Genomic DNA, 14790 nt, shown 5'->3' with positions numbered 1-14790 from the left:
CCACAACAATATATTTAAACATATCCAGGAATTATATCCAAATTGTTGACTGTGTACATCTCAGCTGTCTAATTATGTAACATACAATAATCATGATTAAAGTAATTTATTTCAAATTTGTTTCATACAAGCACACAATAACTGCAGCAAAGTATTCCAGCTTACCTCACACAAATGCACACTATCCCAATAAAGCCAGATAAACAACTGCTTAAAATGAAGCCAGATAAACAACTGCTTAAATGAACAAATCACAAAAGGGTCTATTATCTTCATCCACTCACAGCCCTGTGTACCCTTAAGTTACATTTATTTTTTTACTAGATAGACATCAGTCATCTACTTGCCAAAACATAATAGCCATACTAGTGTATTTCATATTTGTTTCATACAAACAGTAGCCGCACTAAAATATATTAACTTGCTTTGTGCAAATCCCATTAGTCATGCAAAGCCAAAATAATGAGCTAACAGTAACAGTCTATCATTTTTATCCACAGACAGACCCTGTACCCAGGAATTGTAGTTTCTTTATTGCCTGTGTACATCAGATATGTCTGACTATAACAAAATAGAAAAATAAAAGGGTCACAGTAATGCATTTTCAACATTTTTTCATACAGTTGCTCACCAGCCGCACAAGTAGTCCAACATTAATCCTGAATAGGCCATCTACTGCCTATATCTGGTTGCCTATCAGGATTAAAAAAAAAAATTACCTCATGGCTTATGGCTACTGCTAATCTTTCCACTGCAGCTGTTCTTCTACTGCAACCATAAATGCACTTTGACATTATTGTTGATAATGCATGGGCTCTCTGCTCTTTGTCATCCATTAGTCTACACAACGAACCATGTAGCTTGTGGGCGGGATGGAGCAGAAAGTCTGTAAATTGAGTGATCAGGATGGGGAGTATAGCACCTGCCTTAAAGGGTGCTACAGCTGCAGCTGTTGGGAATAGGAGTGCTATGGGCTCTCAAATTGAAACATTTCCCCCAACGATCCTTTCCTTGTCCACGTCTGCACAAACACTTCACTGACATCAAAATGAAACATTTCCGGCAACACCCCCTTCAAAAGTTTGGCCATGTATGCACAAGCACATCACTGACATAAAAAAACACTTCTCACAACTACCCCTTCAGTAGTCTGTGCATGTCTGCACAAGCACTTCACTGACACCAAAATAAGACATTTCTCCCAATGCCCCCATTAAGTAGTTTGTCCATGTATGCACAAGTACCAAAATGAAACATTTCCCCCATGGACCCCTTTAGTAGTTTGTTCATGTATGCACAAGTACCAAAATGAAACATTTCCCCCAACAACCACTTCAGTAGTTTGTCCATATATGCACAAGCACTTCACTCACAGCAAAATTAATAATTACTCCCCAGCAATCCCTTCAGTAGTTATGTCATTTACATGCGCGCGCACACACACACACACACACACACACACACACACACACACACACACACACACATATACACACACACACACTTAAGTACTTACCTTCTTCCTGCCTCCCAGCAATAACACAGATTGTTATTGTGCCTTTTCAGCTTTTCCCGGTTAGGGGTCGTCACAGCGGAACTCCGGTCCGCTAATGATTGGTAGTTGATTTTTACGAGCAGAGTTACCAGCCCTGACGCACAACCTTCAACGAAGGTACGCCCATTCACTCATGTCTCCGTGCAGAATACGCTCTAGCTGAGAAGCGAACCAGACAGCGTCTTACTGCTAGGTGACAACGCTACCACAGCACCACCACCACGGTCTCTTAGCAATAACACAGATAGTGCCAGAAAAAAATAAAACTTTAAAATAAATTTAAAAAAAAATTTCCAGCACCCATGCTTCCTCTTCCACATTAACTATGTCCTTCTTCTTTTTCTCAGGCTGCCTCAGTCTACTGGACTATCTTTAATTTAAAAATAACAGTTGAATTTCTGAGTTAGCACATTTCGTTTTTCCTTTCTTTTTAGCTGGGGCTGCAGCCCAAGGGCCCAATACCATGAGACTCCCCTGCCCATACAGCTAAGGCTGATGCAGCAGTGATCTAATGAACATCCTCAACTTATTTACACCTTCAGATTAATTCAGAAAATCTGAGACAAGAACATCTTTAGACTTGTCAGCAGTTCACAAAGCAGTGTGGAACACTTGATATCTGAAACCCATGTTCCTCAAGCTTTCACACCCAAGTCTGAGATTCAATGTAGGTAAGGAAATAATTGCAAATGTCACTGAAAAACCTACACATATACAAGGTATTGAGATTAAATGGGGACACTATTCTATATATATATATATATATATATTTATATATATATATATATATATATATATATATATATATATATATATATATATGTGTATGTATGTTACTATAAAAATGTATTCTCCAGTAAGCTAATAATTGCACATTTATCTACCATAGTGTTAAACTGGTGTTAAGAAAATGAGTAACTAAATGACAAAATGTAGCATGCATTGTTTGCAAAGAGCTATGTAGTTTACCTGTTTATTAAATGAAACAAGAGGTGCATTGTCACCGAGAGATAGGAGACAAAAATAAAAGTCTCAGCAGTTCTAGTCTGGTATCCAACTCCAGTGAATGTCTGGGCAAATTACATAGTCTGCATGTGCTTGATTCCCCGCATTATGTGCTATAGTTTAGTATACACCCAAACTTTTATTTCATTTAAGTCACATTCATTGAAACCAGTATCACAAAACAAATAACATTATAAGCCACTTACATTGAAAAACACATAGAATAAAAATCACTGTTTCTGCAAGAAGACAACTTATTGTGCAGCCCTTTGTGTTGGTTGGAGCCTCTAGTCACAGGGAAACAGCAAACAGCTTGCAAAACAAAAAAAAAAAAAAAAGAAAAAGGAGAAAGAAAAAGAAACCATCCTGTACAATATTTGCAGCATTCTACTGAGCCAAAATTTACACAATAAACTAAGAAGTGAAATGCACATCGTCAACAAAATTAATTTAAAAAATAAAGAAACAGTACACAAATGTGGGTGTAGTGATTAATTATGCAACATCTTTCAATGAAAAATGTTTTCAATGTTAATTATACAATAATAGCTGTTTCAGTGAAACTGGCTTCAGCAAAATGTTGTGATCACAAATTCACACAATCATGTAGTCACAGTAAAAAACTGATTATGTTCTGATCTAGAACTTCTGAAATCGTGTTTATGTAACATTAAAAAAATCACTAATAACTTTTTAGCAAACAAACTGTAACATGATCATGGGGAGAAAACAAACAAACTGTAGTGAAGAAAGAAAGAAATCTTGCTATCTCAGCACAACAGCACTACTGTTTCATTGCTCAATTATAAAATAAAACAGAAATGCTCATTTCAAAAGGAAAATGCCAGCAGTTATATAACAAAGTACAATGCCTAGCTTTATAAAGAGAGAGAGACACAAGCTATGCAAAATACTTTCTTCAAATGCTAACCAAAGCTGAGGTGTGTGACTAACTCACAAACATCAGCATTAAAGACCAGCTGGATTTAATATAGAATTGTGACTACTTAGTGTTGTAGGCCATATTAGTTTGCTAATTACCATTTTTTTTTTCTCAAAAACCAAGTAGCACACACACCTTTGGTACAGGAAGATCAGAAGGCTGTGGGCCCCATTCCCACAGCTGGTAGTTTAATTTTCCATTTGTGACACTGTAGTGCAGCATACGCAGGGTGCTGTTTTCTTGAGTGTGCCATCCTTCATATGTGACATTAAACTGAGGTTTCACCTGTCTCAGTTGGTGGTAGCCCAGGAAAAAGATCATATGGCAATTATTGAAAAAAGGTATATACTTAGTTGTCTAGTGCACTGGACAAATTTCCCTTAGTCAGAATGAATACCACCTCAGGTTTCTCCTGAAAAGAGAGCACTGGCCTAGTGGGACTAACTCATCATAAATAAATCTGTATTCTGGAAGGTCTGGTATCTGTTATATTAAAAGCTAGCCTGCTGTTCACTGACTCTAAAAACAAGACATGTAAGCATTAAAAAAATCCTGTTCTTCTATGTGTACCTAAGGTAGCATCTAAAAAAGATGTGAGCCTACCCAATTTTGGGTTATCTAGACAGGCAGTTTCCATCATGATCCAATGCGTGATCAGATGCAACATCAGAAAAACAATCTAGGATGGATTCTTACCTAGATCAATTACAATTTAATTTTATTAGCTAGTATTCCTTCAGTGTAAGCATGAGTGAGTCAAAATGATGAGTTCATCAGAAGATGTGATAAAACTTTGGGTCACTTAGAAGACAAGTTTCTCCTTCCATTTAAGTTACGGCATCTTCACAATTCATTAAAATAGAGGTGTACAAGTATCACAGCCTCCTGCATGCAGGATGTGGGGGATTTCCCCTACTAAAACACAAATCCCTCTCCAGCCCTACTTATTCCTCAGTCTGTTCTCCAAGTTGTCATGATTGCATAATCCCCTGATCCCCCTCCAGTTGCAGCTGCCAGACTGTCCCTGACATGACCCAAGTGCTGGGTTGGCTCTGACTTCTTAGTGAGTCAACATGTACATTTATAACACCTGAGATGCAAGGGACCCCACAAGCAGATACAGGGTGCAGCACTGGGGTCATTCTGCATGTTGCAGTTGATGAAATGTCTGCAGCCTTATGACCCCTTCTAGCATGGTGGCACTGGTTTTGTTCAGCTGGGTAAGCAATGATAAGTGGCTTGAATAGGAGCCTGTGCCCAGCCCTTAAAGCAGCCTGCAACCTAGCCCTCCCTAACTTCCAGCCTTGTGATCTGTCTTACTATGAGCTCAGGCTTTTGCAAGAGCTCAATGAGTTCTACGTCCAGCATGCTCCATCACTCCCAGAATAGGTATCCCCATCTTTCATGCATCTACCATCAAGTGCCGGACTCAATATTTGAACTAGGCTCACCTGGGATGTGATCAGGGTCTTATCTCCCTACACCAAAAACACAAGCTAAAACACTAATTTTACTGAATCTTCCATTAAGTTTAAATGCTTTTTCTTGACTGGTGCATGTTAATCATAAATTTCATTAAGTTCAGTTGGCTTCAAAGAAGTGACCCAAACCTCTCTGCCTCATTTTCAAACTTGACTTAAGTAGTGCTTTGTCAGGTCTGAAAAACTTGTTTGCTACCATAACAAAAGGAAATACTGATCAGATCTTCTGTTTCAGCTTCTGCAAATCCTTATGGTTAAGTCAGTTTTGGGAATTTGTTAATTTCTTTACTGTCCTATTCCCTAGTGCTGTGTATGTATGCTGAATTACATGGACACATCATTAGCTAGTTGCAGCACTGCAGTAGTGCTCTAGTGTGTAACTGAAGACCTCCACACAATAACTTTGGCAATGTAGAGCTGTCTTATGCAAATGTACTAGAAAATGATGACCAGCTATCTCTGGCTGCAGAAAACTGAGCAGGAAAATAATGGTGGTGCAGCAGGCCAAAAAGAAACCTTACGATGACCAAGACAGATCACTAAGCAGTTACATGACTACATTTCAGCAGAGGGCTTTAAGAGCTGTTATATAATAAAAAAATAAAAGTAATAATACTATAAAATCAGGTTTGCTGTGTGATTCAGAGGCACGCATATCTGAAATTATAATGATTTTCTTCATTGTTTCTAAACTTTTTCAACATTATAATTACAAATTTACCTATCAAACAGACTTGTTAATCATCCACGACTTCAAAAATTAATATTAAGATAATTTATTAGGAACAAGAACTAATGTTAAGTATTTTTGTATGACTTTACAATTTAATGCAATATATAGCATTTTTCATTAAGAGGGGCAAACCCATGTGGTGAAACAGAGTGAATTATGTAAAACTACACATCTGTGGATATTAATAAAGAATTAGGTGAGTGATTTGTTTAGCTGCCTGTTTCTTTAATCACTAAGCGGTGCTAGGTAATTACAATCTTTATTGCTGAATGTTTGCTGAGTCCTTGTGACAGAATCATTTAGCATTCTGTTTCAAAGTAATGTTAATACCTCACAAACCATAAATGCTACAAGGAAAGCTACACAAAGAATCTTATATTTTCAGTTGCACTGATTTCAAGAACTCCACAATTCAGTCCCGATGCTGTGTTTCATTCTGAACACAGAAAAACTCATATTTTTACAGTTTGTTTCAACCTTGCAGACAGTAGTCCCTGTCACATAAGTGTAAACCCTTGCTTCCTTTGTGGCAAGTCAGAATAATAAACTAAGGCAGTGCACAGTAATGAAAGTGAAAGAAGTTTCACATGAAACTCATGAGTTTCCTTAAAACATGAATCAAATAGGGCAACTGAAAATGCAACTGCCAGTAATCTTACTAGTTTCTGAATCTACAACTTTAAACAAAGGATTTTGTCACAGAATGCAGTGTGTCTATAAATATGCAGGCGATTTTGAAAAAAAAAAACAGTGAATATCTTTGCCTTAATATTTTTTTGAAAGGAAGATTTTTCTTTGTACAAGTTCTTAACCTGCTGCCCACATCTTGAACCATTTCTGTCTTCTCTAGGTACAAGAATAGAAAAGCCAGCAACTTTAGCAGAATCATTGTTTTTCATTTTATCAGGTAGGATACAGCAAGCAATTCAAATCATTAGTATGATATGACCACATTTAAGGTATATGTTTTTCTTCTTTAGTCATATGGCTAAGGCCCTACTATCCTGAAGCCAGTGGCGGCTGGTGACTTAAAATTAAAGGGGGGCTGCAAGAGACAGCTGAATGGGTGGGGCCAATGGGAAGGGGTGTGACCAACTAGAAAGGGGTGGAGCTATGCTCAAAACCACAACAACTGGAACTTTAATTAAATACGCTGCCCTGGGTGCCAAACTGTCATTACAAGAGTCCAATCAAGACAAGTGCAGAAGAAAAAAATATTTCAATGCATTGGCTACATGACAACTTACTTAATATCTAGATGGAAACACAAAGGTTGTGAGGCATGACAAAATAAATTGCTTTTTAAATACATTACTGGAATGCCAGTCAAAATCAAGTATATAAAAAAAAAACAAACAGCACTCAGCTCAAACCACTTCTCCTTGTACTGCAGTTCTAATTATAATTTATATTCAGCTTTATAAAATTGCCAAGTAACATGCTGAAAGTAGCAATCTCTGTGATACCCCCACTTGTAAAAATGTTTCTTATCCAAAAAAGACCTGCTGCCTGACAACAACTATCTACTTGTTTCATGGAGAACACATGATCAAAGTAAAAAATGAACAGCGAACAAGAAACAAGCTCAAGATAAATTGCTTAAAGGATTACTGCACAAGTTATGGACCACACATGATAGATTGGCATTCTGTTAAGTTTAAAGTCTGAAAAGATAACTGCAAGTCTCCAACAAATGTAATGAGCTTCTGAAAATACTGTAATCTTGTCCTTTATTATAAATATTGTCATATGCATTTTATTACCCGAGGCTTATTCGTTATCTAGTTATGTAAATATTCTCTGCATGGCAACAATGTAAAGGCTTTCAATGTTGGTAATTCTTTAACAATATGCTTATTAAAGCTTACTTGCATCTTACAATCTCCGACAAGCTTACCTGATGGTCATCAAAGCATTGCTACTTTAATACAGAGCAACAGGGCACTGCAACAGCATGCATTGTCTGAATAATAAGAGGCATAAATCAACAGTATAAAAATATGACAGAAAACCAGAACATTCTGCAAAATCAAGGACTGATGAAAAGCCACGGTCATACTTGTGGTCTACCTTGGATGGGGAAATACTTTGCACACTTACACTGTTTAACTGCTCCTTGCCTTGCTTGGATACATCCAGAGCCACTACAATGGGGAGTGGAGTGCAACAAGTAGGTCACAGTTTGAAATGTCTCTGGCTGACGGTGATGGCTCTGACACTCATACTTCTCAACCTCAGAGCAAGAAATCTGGACAAAGCCATAGACAGAAGTGGGACATAGACCCAAAAATAAAGACATTTTTTAAATATTGCTCTTATAAACTTAGAAAGATAATAGAATAGTAGTAGGTCTTGCATTAGTATGAATTTTTGAAGGGTATGAAATCTGAAACCCAAATGTCTGCCATTATTTTCTAACTTCAGTCTTTAATGATTTGCTACTAATTTGCCAGAAAACCACAATTTTATGAAAAACAGACCAAATATGTTATGCAAAAACATAAAATTGTCACACAATACAGCTGGGAACCTGTCAAAGAAGGGACACCTTTTTAAAAGTACTGTTAACTTGAGCAGCTGACAAAATAAGAGCATCTAAATGCATTTCTGAAATAAAAGTAATCTATAACTCTGATCATTACAGCTATTTATAATTGTAAACACTCCACATTTTCTTCCAAAATTGCCACTTTGCAGAGGGATTATTAAGGGGAGAGCAACATTTTGAGCCAAAATTGGAGACAGTTGAGAGGTTTGGATATTCCTAATTCTATAAAGCGATTTATTTACACGTACCTCTCAACCTCTTAATGCAGGAAATCTGGATATGGCCAAATATATTGGGGGAACATACCAACAGTACTAAAAAGACAGTTGATAGAATAACAGGTCTTGCTTTAGCATGCATTTTTCTGAAGGTTATGATGTCTGAATCTCAATATTTAGTGACTTCATTCCTAAATGATTTGGCAGAAAACCACAAATTTTATGAGGAACAAACCAAAAATAAGAAGCAAAAATCTATTCATTCTGCAAAAGTCTGGACAGTTGAGAGGTGTAGTTCAGCCGGGGCTGTCTGAGTTTGCTGCCCTTCTCCCCCCCCCCCTCACAAAATCATGGTTGAATGGAGCGTTCCCCCCTGCAGCCATTTCAATGTCCCATTCCTTGGGTATTTCACCCCATTTGCCATAAACACTGTAATGTGCATACTGCTTTACTTCTGCGATGATATGGATTTCATTTGAAAGGTTTACTTTATATTTTACAGCATAAACCCTAATAGATATCTGCTAAACAAAGCAATGCAGTCTCACAATGAAAATGGACTTCGCATTAAAACTTGCCCTTGAAACTCACATTCATTGAAACAGCATTGAACCCACATTCAAAGAAAATACATTTTGCCAGTGGCAGATAAAGATTAATTTTGTGCTGTTTTCAAATCATAGGCCCCTTGAACATGAAACATACACATGCTCTTTGATACACCTTCCTGACTGTATTAAATTATATTCCTTGTACAATACAGTACAGTTGAACTGCCCAATTCAGAACATTCCCATCATAAAAGTCTACTCAAACTTCAACAGTCCACCAGTATCAGTAAACATGCACGATCTCTGAAGTAAAAGCTATCTAAATAATTCCACATTAAAGAAATCTGTTAACTAAGAGGTTACTGATAGCAAACAACTTTATATGTCATTGTTTCATCTACAAATAAAGTGCTTGTTGCCCTTGAGGAATAAATTGCTTATGTTGCATTAAAAAAATTATAATGCTAGTAATATCCCAATAGGGAATGGATGGCAAACTGATAACAGGTTCATAGTTACTACGTATCTTCGCCAAAGAGGACTGTAGCATCCATCCCCTTTGAAACAGAGTACAGTATCAGCAATAGATCTACCTACTGTGGAAGTAGAACCCACAGCCTTCTGCATCAAAAGCAAGTATACTACCTGTTGTGCTATTTACAATGTAAGCAGACTCGGCATAAGCAGCACTAAACTTTTGTTCCCCTGCAGCTCTCAGCTCCTTATAAAATCTATTTGACACTCAGCTGTATCTCTGAACTTTGCAGCAAAAGAAATCTGGACAAAGCCAAAATTTATTTGGGGGGGGGGGGCAAAAGCCCAAAAACCAGGGACACATTTTAAACATTGCTTGTATAATGTTGGAAAGTTGCTAGAACAAAACACTGTGTTACCACCATACATTTCACTGTCAAGTATTGAACCCAGGTCCCTGTGCTAAACAGCCAGAGCAACATACCACTATGCCAAATCATCTACTTTTACGAAAGAAAGGAAGACTGAAACTTAAATGGCTACCATTTAGGGAATTCAGTTCTCACCATAGCTGTCAACATCTTAGCACAAAACACCTGAACAAAGCCAATAATGGGGGAATACAGCCCCCAAACATATTCAGTGAGTTCAGTTATCACCATAGCTCTCAACCTTGGCACAAAAAACCTGTACGAAGTCAATAATGAGGGAATACAGTCCCAAAAATAGGGACAAATATCCACTGAGGACACCAGAGCAAACCCACACAAACACAGGGAGGACATGCAGACTCTACACAGAAGGAACTCCAGCCAAGAAACAAACCAGACAACCCATCACTGTCAGGCAACACCGCTACCACTGCACCACTACACTACTGTCTCTTTCAAGTAACAAAAGTACAGAAACCACAGAGTTTATGAGGAACAGAACAAATATGAGGCAAAAATCTGCAAATGTTTTAAAAATGGTGGTGGGTAGGGAATTCAGGCTATTGTCACTTGTGCCCAAGGTACAGAGTTCAAGCCTTATTCTCTACCCATCACCATGAAGCAACTGGGCCATTTCACACGCACACAGTGCACTAAAAGATTTACCTGACTTGTATCTCAATTATTTGACATCTAAACTGAGAAGAGATCAGTTTTCTGATTGCTAGTAAAACCAGTCTTATGGTCATTGATGTCCATCACACTGTAGACAAAATTTAAACAATTTGTATGCTTTTTTGCATATTTAGACAAAATTCTTGGAAGGCTGGCTGCATTCTTTTGTTGGAGAGATTGTATTGGTCCTAACATTGTGTGCTGTAAAGACTACCATTTGTAATTGTGTACCCATGTAACAACCAAATCAGATACTCAGAATGGCATACATATTTCTAAGTCTTCATTACTTCTGAACCCCTTCACTCATGCATGGTTACATTCAGACATGAGCAAATATACCTGCTGAGAGACAAATGCATAATCATTTCATGCACATGTGCTAAACTATGATCAGTTCAGTATTCATGACCACCTTCTTAGATCTAAGATGGAAGATAATCTTTTTAAATATTTTCTACAAAATTTCCAAAAAGCAGTGATATATGTATGCACTTTCATTCAAATTAAGTACTAAAAAAACTTTCTCAAGCATTAAGGGGCTTCTGTTAAGTAACCAATAATGTGTAGTGGCAGTTATTTTATGCATTAAATAGTAATTATATTCCATGCCCCCATCTGCATGTCCAGTACTGTAAGAGAGATCATTTGACAGAAAACAAGGACAGACTTGCTATCTTTAGATGTTCTATATTTTTACATAGGCATATCTGAATCATAAATATTGTATTTTGCCTCATCTCAGTGTAAGAAAATATGCAACAATGCAGTATACACATACACTTATAACTCATTTACAGCAAGTGTGAGAAAAGATCACACAATTGTGTCATTTGGAGGCAACAGATAGTAACAGCCTACTACTTATGCAGCTCAGAGAAATGTTTATCCATTTTCCCACATAAGCTTTTCCATCCCATTATTTTTACTACCAACTTTATCTAAACCATGGTGACAAGGTAATGGATTCTGACTCAGCAAGCACATGGTATAAAGTATAATGCAGAAAATCAATTTTGGCCATCACATACACAAATACACACACAAATACACACACACACACACACACACAAACATGCATACACACACAATGACCTACAATCCTCTAGCCAGCGACCAAGCAGCAAAACAACCTACAATCCTCCAGCCAGCGACCAAGCAGCAAAATGACCTACAATCCTCCAGCCAGCGACCAAGCAGCAAAATGACCTACAATCCTCCAGCCAGCGACCAAGCAGCAAAATGACCTACAATCCTCCAGCCAACGACCTGAAGCAACACGCGCTCACTTACCTGATGTATGTCTGACCAAGCAGCAAAACCACCCGAGCAATCCAGGGACCTGAAGCAGCAAAATCCACCCGTGGCACAGAGCAATCCAGCCAGTGACCAAAACCTGCTACACCCATCTCCTGAATGAGCCTGCGCAATGAAAGTCCCGCGAGAGCAGCTCACCTCTCTCAGCCCTGATTGGATCTGCCTGCAGCCGAAGCAGTCAGGACCTCCTCTTCTGTGCGGTCGTCCCCGCACTGATTCCTGTGTGCATTTGTAGCAATGATTGCTGGGTACCTGTGTTTCTCTATCCGGACTGCAGTCTAGACTCGTGTGTTTTTTTTTTTTTTTTTCTGTTTGCTTTTTAGTTTTACAGATTTTTCTTTTTTTTTTTCTAGGTGGGAGGGCTGCAGTCCGGAAGTCCGATACCACGAGCTGCCCCTGCCTGAAGCTCTTCTTTCAGATAGAAATTGTAGCTGTCATACTGGCCAACTCTATATTATACAGTGATGAAAGCATAGTTAAGCAATTTATGTACATATGCATAAATTTTGCTGAGGTTATAAAACCTTGGAGGAAGTTATATTAAGTAACAGCATACATAGGGCAGAGTCTCCTGCATTAGGGGTTTTGGTAGTTTGCCCTCTCTTCACCCAAGCCTACCATTTTGCCTATACAGGCTTAAATCCAATTTTTGCTCAAGCCATCATTGGATCACAAATTGGAAAAACAACCTCTAAAAATACACCCTAGAGCTTTTATAACCCCATGGTTTCTGTGTATCTAGACTCCTAGCTTAACTTAGTTGTGACATGGTAGTCTTGGTCAGTTAGGGTATGTTTAAAAAAAGCATGAAAATGCAACGCTGGAGAGTAACACTGATTTTCTTACCTTAATTGTGCTTTTCTTTCTGGCCATCACTAGATGAAAAAGTTGTTTAAAAATACTCTAAAATGTATCACAGAGCTTCCAGAAACCTTACGGCTTCTGGGGGCCTAGCATCTTCCAGTCCCCCCCCATGTAATACTGTTATTTCCACTGTAGTTATTAAAATCAAAGTGAGAGCCAAAATAAACTCCCTCCTCTTCTGGGCCAAAAAAGATCTCCCCTTTTCTATCCCAGCTAGCTAGAACAGCCATTGACAAAGGAGCTCTCCTTTCTCAACTTGAATATGGGCTCCCAATTTTGTTTCTGCCTCTAAGAAAAAAAACAGTGCCACACTCCAGATTATCTCTAACAGCATCTGCTGAGTCATTACAAACTCACCTCTCTGGGAGCATCACTGTATCACCCTAGGAAAAAGCCAAATTGCTACCCATAAAATAAAGATCTAACCTTCTTTTTCGTATCCTAACTCTTCAAACTACTCCAGCTCCATACATTTGCTCCCTTTACAGCTAGGCTTTAAAAAAAAAACCCCAAAGACAAAACTTCACAGCATTGCACATGTTTTCTCCTCTCAAGCACCTACTCTTTGGCAAGCTGTGCCTATCGACATTAAGGAAATCAACACTTATTCCAAATTCAGACTGCAACTCGAAAAGCACTTCATCTAAGCCAAATGCTCCTGCTTCAACACACGACATATCACCTAACCCATCTCCTTTCTGAGCCTCTTCTCCTCTCTCAAAAGTCATGGAAGACTGATGCATTTTAGAAACAAATGAATATACTGTACATTACATTCAGCTTGATTGCACATTGCACTATGCTTTTTCACTAGAATATATATATATATATATATATATATATATATATATATATATATATATATATATATATATATATATAGTTTTTTTCCTATGTAATTAGTCTGAACTACACTGTCACTGTTTACATTTGTATATTTTGAGAAATATTTTGTATTTCACCCAGCCTAAGCTTGAAATCAGTCAGTACTGATCAGTGCACTTACCCTGGTAAACAAATATAAATAAAGTGTAGTGTTGGTTAGTTAGGATGTGCAGAAAGGATGCAGGAAATCCTTGAAGAGCAAGCCTAAATTTCTTTGCTTTAATCATTTTTTTTTTTTTTTGAGGCGATCTTTAGATGAAAAGGTTGTTTAAAAACTTAAAATGAACCTCAGAGCATCTAGACCTCCCATGACTTCTGGGGGATTTGCAGCCCACAGACCCCCTGTTTAATGCAGATGTTTTCTCCACAGTTATCAGAGTTACAGTCTTGCTTAGATGTTGAATGAATGAATGAATAACCACAGGAAAAATGAAATGTACAGCAAACTGCAAGAAAAAAGAAGAAAAAAGAAATCTGGATAGCATGAGCAGGCCAGGATGAATAAGACAGCGGGGTGGGGTTGGGGTGTGCTATGAAGCCTTTTGGCTTAGGGCTCCAGTTTACCTAGGGCCAGCCCTGCCCCCAAGTTCACTGGCTGTTCTCTTTAAAATAAAACTAGCACTTCCATGGACTAAGACAATTTACTTGGATGGCTAGTTAACAGCACCTGGGTAATTAAAGACCCATAAGCTTGACCAGACTCACCTATAAGGCTATGGAAAAGATCACTATAGAATGAATAAATAAGGAAATAGGCAACATACAGTCTCTTCACACAAGCTAGCTCTGATTTGTCAAGGGCACATCCTACCTGCTTATCCTAGTCACCTTCTTTGAGGAGGTTAATGAAGCAATGGATGTGGACAAATCTGTATATATTGTGTATCTAGACTTAACAAAGGCAAAAAGAAAAATCCCTGGTATCCCTCGAATTCTCAGAAAACCCAGTATGCAACCTATACTGGGACAAAAACAAACCAAGCAGAAACTTTGCAGTGTGGAGGGTGTGAAGTTCACGCCTTGAAATATATTATGCACCTAGTTCACTAATAAAATTCGAACTTTAAAATACGTACTACACGTAATACAAGAAAATAATTAGTGGTGGTG

The sequence above is a fragment of the Protopterus annectens genome, chromosome 3.part0, assembly GCF_019279795.1.
Source record: "Protopterus annectens isolate FY-2018-M chromosome 3.part0, PAN1.0, whole genome shotgun sequence".
In the NCBI taxonomy this organism is placed as follows: domain Eukaryota; kingdom Metazoa; phylum Chordata; order Ceratodontiformes; family Protopteridae; genus Protopterus; species Protopterus annectens.
Note: the sequence above shows the minus strand (reverse complement) of the source record.